Source organism: Triticum urartu, chromosome 5 (genome assembly GCF_003073215.2).
Source record: "Triticum urartu cultivar G1812 chromosome 5, Tu2.1, whole genome shotgun sequence".
Lineage (NCBI taxonomy): Eukaryota > Viridiplantae > Streptophyta > Magnoliopsida > Poales > Poaceae > Triticum > Triticum urartu.
In genome coordinates this window covers 238,138,785-238,145,958 of record NC_053026.1, presented here as the reverse complement: position 1 = coordinate 238,145,958, position 7,174 = coordinate 238,138,785, and the positions used below count along the sequence as shown (strand labels likewise).

The window sequence follows — 7,174 nt, the reverse complement described above, 5'->3', positions numbered from 1 at the left end:
TAGTTGGAGCTTATGGAGTGGGTGCTGGAGGTGGCACTGGAGCTGTAGCTGCTGGTGCTGACACTGAAGCTCTGACATCTGAGACTGGCACTGCAACAGACCTTGGACCTCGTGGCACACGCTTAAAAGCATCAATGGTTGCTTTTCCTCTCCTCTCCTCTGCTTCCTCCTGAAGCTGCTCAACTGCAGTCTGAATCTCAGTCACCTTCAGATCAAGATCTTAGAATTTTGTCTCCACAATCCTCTCCAGGCTCTCCTGATTCTGAGTCAGGGTGGCCAAGCCCTTCTCAATCCTTAGTGTAGCTTGAATCAGATAGCCTAACTGATCTTGCTTGCTCTTCAGGAAGACTCGAGATGCCTCTTCAACACTTGCATCTGGGCAGCTTTCTCAGCCTTTTCCTTGGCTCCCTTCTCCTGGACTTGAGCTGATGATGGTTCTTCCTCATTCATCACAACAGTGTTGTCTTTAAACTCAGGATATAGTGGTAGATGCTCCTTGTCCAGCAAATAAGTCCGTGTGCCCATCTTAGAATTGATGAGCTCCTGAATATGTGGAGCATACCCACAACTCTTATTTTGATCAGCAGCAGTGATCATTTCTACAATCAAGCTCATAACTTTGAACTTTTGGGGAACATAAAAAATTTGCAGCATGTTGATGGAGGGTCCTCTGATCATCTTGTGATCTCCTGAATTGGGTAGCAATGTGTGCCTTAAGATCCAGTTAATGGTAGGCAGACCAGACAACAGATAGTGTACAGATCCAAGCTTATGTGTTTCCAAAGCTTTGTCAGGGATCTCCTTGTACATGTTTGCCATGGAGTTGTGGTCTTTCATTTTCTTGGCATACACATCCAAGTCATCTTCATGTTCCTTTGGGGCATTGATTAGCTTGGCCCATTCATCAACTGTGGACTGGTACCTGGTACCCTCAGACATCCAAACTATCCTTCCATCTGGATAGAACTGCATGATCAACTCATCATTCCATTTGGTGAGCTTTTGTCCAACGAATTCATCTACTCCACAAGCCTTAAAGCTGTCATACACTCCTGGGAAGTGATCTTCATTTTCCTGGATGAATTCCCAATCAACTCATTTCATGTCACACACTATGGGCTTCTTGTCTAAGCAGAATGGTTTCATAGAAATCTTATTGTTCCTTTGTATGGAACTTATAGTCAACTGCAGTCCTCCTTCTAACAGCATAGGAATCAGACTGTCTCCATAACCTCAATCCTGCATCTTTCCTAATGTGCATGTCCTCAGCGACTGGATGAGCATCATTGTGGTCAGGAATTTTGGGCTTCAACTTCCTCAAAACATGAGAATCATCATCTTCTTTTTCAGCTTCAGGCACTGGGGCCTTGTTCTTCTCCTAAGCAGGTATACTTCTGGTGTTTCTCTTGGGTTTTGGGGGTTTCTGAGCAGCAGCCTTGGGAGCAGATTTGGGCTTAGATGGAGCAGCCCTTGACTTGATTGCATCCCCCATAAGTTTCTGAGCCTTAGGAGCTGGAGCAGCATCCTCTTCCTCTTCTTCTGGATCTCTCATAATGGAGGATCTACCAAGCACTCTGGCAGTGGTCTTCTTGACCCTTTCCTTCCTTTTCTTTTCTTCTCCAACTGCCTCTTCAGTTGGCTTGGAGGTTTTAGAAGTTGAGGCTCTGGCCTTAGACATGGGAATTCTCTTTGCTGGAGCCTTCTTGTGCATCCCTAGCTTTTTGTAGCAGCTGAGCCATATTCTTTCTTCAGCACCTTCTTCTTAGAGTTGACTTCCTCCTCAACAGCCACATAATCCTCATCTTTAGAATCTGAGGTCTTCTTCTTCCTTGTTCTGGTGGCTGCCTTGGGCAAGTTGCTTGGTGTGCTCCTGCTACCATCATCAGAAGTGCTGGAGGGACTAGTGCCCTCACTCAACTGCACCTGTTCCTCTGACTTGTTCTGGCTATCGCTCTGGTCAGACATACCTGCAAACTTACTGACAGCAGACCCTGTGAATAGATTTAGATGAGGTAGAGTGGATGAGCATCACAAAGTGTAGAGTTTTTACAAAAAGAATGACTTAAAAACTTAGTTTTTGTTCTTCACAGAAAGCATTTTGGAGCTAACGATTTGTAAACTCGGTGATACCGAAGCAGCTTTTGGAACCTAAACTAGTGAACTTGGTCAGATCGAGTCACAGTTTGGTGGCACCGAGACTGCTAGGGTTTCACAAAGAATCGAACTCGGTCACACCAATTTGCAGTTTTCGGTCAGACCAAAAGTGCAACTGTAACGGCCTAAGCCAAATCGGTGAGACCGATTTCTACAATTCGGTCGGTCCGAGATGAGTCCGGCGGAGACCTAACCCTAAATTTTCAAATCAAACCTAACCTAAAGGATGTTTTCAGTGGATAGATTGATTGCATATGTGGTCATGATCATGGCAAAGTAATGTGCTACGAATCGTAGTTAAAGGAATAGCACAAAAGATCGAACTCATACCCTAATTCAACGGAGTTCGCTATGGCGGCAACGGAGGGGCAGAAATCCATTGACGGCAACGGAAACCAGCGGCGGGAGGTCGCTAGCGGCGAGAGGACGATCTGGAGACCCGAGGCGGCAGAGCAGGACACATGCGGGCTGAGAGGTTTTGAAGGAATTTCCAAAATCTCACCCGTGGGTATATATATCCCAACCCTGCCGGTGTGACCGAGTGGAACAACTCGGTGGCACCGAGATGCAGAATCGCAAGCGGTTGCTGCAACTCGGTGTGACCGAAAAGTTCTAATCAATTGCACCGAGATTGAAAACCTAGATCAACTTAGTGATCTTGGTGTGACCGAAATGGATGACTCGGTCATACCGAAATGCACAAAGAGGTTTTGGAAGTTTAAGTCTATGACGAATCGGGGACTCCAAGTGCTCCTCACACAGAGTGGTTCGAATCTGACTTGATCAAACTTTGTGATGTAGCATGAATAGAGTTTGAGACGAGAAAATCATAGATAGCTAGAGAGAGTTCTTAGGCATTCTTGTCCATCCATTTGGCAAAAGAGAAAAAGTCAAACAATCAAAACAACAAATGGATGTCCTCGAATGAGTAAAATATGCAACCAACATGCTCACACAATAAGATGGTAAATTAAGGACAGTATAACCGAGCCTAAAGCGAGCCTTCTCAGCAATTTACATTTTTGGCCGTCCGTTTCCATGATCTGAATATTTCTGTCCGTCAGATCGACTTCTAATCGCGAACTAAGCCAGCTTTCGCTATTCTGGAAGCCGAAACCATGGTATGTGGTTATATGGGCCCTCTACCTCCCAAAGCCCATTCTCTCAGCCTCGCTCAGCCCCCTCCTTGTTAGTTTCCCAGCCCATTCTCACCCTCTCCCATTCCCTCATCCCCTCGTCCAATCCAATCGACCTGGGCGAACAGCCCTACCGATAGGCGACAGCGCCGCCGCCGGCGAATCCCTTCATCCTCTGCCTCGATCGCTACCTTTATCCTCTGCCTCGATCTCTCCCTCCCATGTTGCCTCCTTGTCCCGCTGTTCTATGCCAGCCGACGGTGAGTCCTCAGGCTATCACGGGAATACCAATATGAAAGTTATATCACGCAGGGTTGTGATCTAAAAACAAGTCAAGGCCAACCCTTTAATCATTCTTCTTTTGTTTCAAGAGTAAGCTGGTGGTATTATAAACTCTGGTGATTCTGTGCAGAATTCCTCCAGCGCATGCACACGGGAAAGAGATCACTTGGAGTAGAACTACCCACGTACAAGAATTGGCAGGAAAGGGGATGGTCACATGAAGTTTGTTGTCATGTTGAACTGTGAGGTGTGTAATCAGAAAGTGCTTCTGCCACTATTGGCTATATAATTTCGTTTTGCTCCCAGAAAAAAATTGTTGGAATAATAAACATTTCTTGTTCAACTAGGCCACGGTTCACTCAGTCGCAGATGATGGCGAGGCGACAAAGACGTACAGTGTGCCCAGCTCATCCCGTGTTCGATTGAGCTGGGGCGCTCATGGCGGCGCTGAAAGGAATCTCCTAGCCAAATTTTAGCATGGAGGCGCCTTCCAGAGCACCTTGCCGCTGATAGTGATGTCCGGCGGCGCGAGGACATGGTGAGGCTTCAATGAATCATCCATGGATCCGACGATTTCAAGGTTCGGTCTCCCCTTTATCCCCCCTGCTATTCCTATAAAACAATTCCACAGAGTTAAGACGTTAGGTACCACAGATCTTCCATTGATCAGGGTGAATTGTTGATTATGCTTATTATAGGCTTCGAAGGATTAAATATGAGAACATAATTCTCGAAACGGAGGAGGTTCAATTGGTGTTCCTGGAGATGACAAGAAGGATCATTCAAGGGAAGAGGATTCGTTGCAAGAGAGTCGAACGCCGGCGCGGGCGGTCCTCTCAAAGGGCTCATTACAGCATCACAAAGACACGGGCAACGGTGCTACTGCTGATGGTAGAGAGAAGATCAACGGCAAGGGAGGCAAGGGAAAAACTGAGGGTGCGAAACAGAGTTTATTCTAGATGTCTTTTTTTTGCTGATCAACTCCATCTCAATCCCCATCCATCTTCCTCTAATTTTTCTTTTGTTTCTGTACAGGTCAAGTCAAAGAGGGTTTACAACTAGGTATAAAGCTTCACGAGGACTCATCTTCTTGGGATGGAAGATGATCAGTTACTGATAAGTTATAAAATTTCAATATTTTGGTGATGGTACCGACTGGGTGTTCTTCCAGATTTACTTCTATCATGTGTATTAAAACACGTTCAGCTTATGTAGATGATGCACAAATACTGCAGTAAAAGTAAATACATTACCTGTAAACTGAACTGTTGATTTAGTAATTCTACTTTTGGTCCAGCGATCGATCAATTGTTGAGGCTACACTGAACCAAAAATTGCTTACTGGGGCAGTACTATAGTCTCTTGATTATGCTCTCAAGTAAATATCATGTCTTCCTCTAATTAGAAATTTAGAAAACAATAGGTTAATCAGAAGCTGTCTTACAAAAAGAGTGCTCTTCAGAAGCTACTACATGTATACGCGAATATCACATGCATGTTTTCTTAATTTTCAGGTGCTTGTGAATATGTGCGGAAGTACAGTAGCCTGTAGCTTTGTAGGCGTTGAACTAAATACCAATCCAAGTAGGAGTGAAAGGAAGATAATATAGGTTTTGATCCGCCAAAAGGTCTATTTATTCTCATTTCAGTTAAAATTTACCTCTAAAACATTGCATGAAATCCTGCGCATATTGGATACTTTATTTATGCACCTTCTTGCATTTTAATTCCATGTAAGTTGTGTACTCTATTTAATAAGTTATTTGTATTTTGGCTACAAATGATTTTATTGGATATACTGTAGACATTTTCCGCAGGGACTGTTGCAGCTTGCTAGACATAGGAAAAGATGGGAGTCAATCCAAGATGACATCAGCAACCAAAGGTGAACATTTATATAAACATTTTGGTTTTCTGATACAAGAATAATCATGTGTTTTTTTCTTTGAAGGTATGTGATTTTCTTGCAGTGTGGAAATTATTATTATGATAATTCATCAGAGATGGGTACTTACGTTATTTTCTTCTTACAAAGAAATTCAAGTTTGAATCTTAGATTTGACAATTATTTTACATGTCATGAAGTGTGTACTGCATCGCTCAGAAAAATCATAGCTTCCATCCAGCGGCTTTGGCCGAGTTAATCTGTGCATTGATGTTTCACCATTTCCTGAAGTTATATAACTATTGTGGTTTCCTTCAGGTTAATGCGATTACTCAATTAAGTGAAGGTTAATTGTTGCTCCTTGATCAAGGCTATTAATTTATAGATGGGTCTTCGAGTATACTCATAGTAGTCCAGTGACGAGTATAAGTTGAAGCAAGAGTCTCTAACATAAAAAACATTTTCATTTGAAAGTAGCCATAAGATAGAAATGGCTATACATATATTATATACATGGAACTAAGCTGTATATAGCATACCCAGCTTCGAGAGACTATTATCCTCTTTTTGGTTATGTGACAAAGCATGCACAATCACTCTAGCATCTATCAAGCAATTTGGCGCTGACTAGGTCATCTATATATGAGTATATTGACTTAGGAGTCAAATGAGAACATTTGATCGTAGGTCATACTCATCGTTTAAGCACAAGTTGGGTTGCCACTTTTACATAAAGCATTGTTGTGTTCACACCATTTGAGTTGCTTTAGCTCAATTGATTAGAGTAAAGCTCCCCCTAGATGTGATATCCCCCCTAAGAGGGATGAACTAACCTTGGGTTTTCTCGATGACGACTTCATGTAGGTGTTAAAAATGTAGATGCTCAATGTTGATGTAGATCTTTTGGAGCAATCCTTTGGAGTGAGTTGCACTTTCAATACCTACATGGGTTAGTCCCACAAGGAACAAATAAGGATATCCATAGACATAGAGTGATGTTCACATAGAATGATGTCCATGAAAGCATTAGTTTACCTTGTCCCTTGTCTTAGCAACAAGAGGGTTTGTGACTCCTTGAACTAGTGCAAGATATGGAAGTTTTTTGCACTTGTCCTCGCAAAAATGATATGAGTGAAGTATGTTGGCGGAGTCACCCTCAAGAACTCTCTAGTTCTTCTTCTTCGGGATCCACACCATGTTGATGGGAATCTTTGGAGTTGTAGTCGTACTTGATGAAGTAGAATTTGATGTAGTCTTGGGAACCCACTTGACCAAGGCTTTGGGAGCTTCCTCAAATGCATCAATCTCCTCTTGAAGCTTGTCCTTGCCTTTTTGCTTGTGGTCTTGTGGTGGAAGATCATCTGGAGCTTGTGTTCCTTGGAAAGAAGTAGGATCATACTTCTCTTGTTGAGGAACAAACTTCGTCTTGGGGTATTGATCTTCTTCCCACTCAACTCCATTGGCATTGAACTTTCATTCTAAACCGACACCTTGATTCTTCCGGTGTCTTCCTTGCTCGCGTACAATTTCCTCAAATTGCTTACTTCCGGCAAGGCTCTTGTAAACAACTTTCTCTATAATTCCCTTCAATAAGCTATTTTCTTGCTCAAGTGTAACTTGGCTAGGAGAATCATTAGTGGAATCAATAGAACTACTAGAAGCAACATCATAGGGTTTAGCATGATTATTGTTACTACTAGAAGAATAATCTTTCTTA

The 7,174-nt window shown here is 43.0% G+C and overlaps 1 long non-coding RNA gene across 2 annotated transcripts; it reads left to right on the top strand.

Moving 5' to 3' along the window:
- Positions 1-3,351: 3,351 nt before the first annotated feature.
- Positions 3,352-5,697, top strand: LOC125555847. 2 transcript variants are annotated; one of them, XR_007304906.1, is made up of 6 exons: positions 3,352-3,550; positions 3,703-3,819; positions 3,920-4,152; positions 4,271-4,508; positions 4,608-5,457; positions 5,524-5,697. It is a non-coding gene; the product is annotated as an uncharacterized LOC125555847 (long non-coding RNA). The 2 variants fall into 2 exon arrangements; XR_007304905.1 differs by having other exon boundaries at positions 3,355-3,550; positions 4,608-5,697.
- Positions 5,698-7,174: the final 1,477 nt, after the last annotated feature.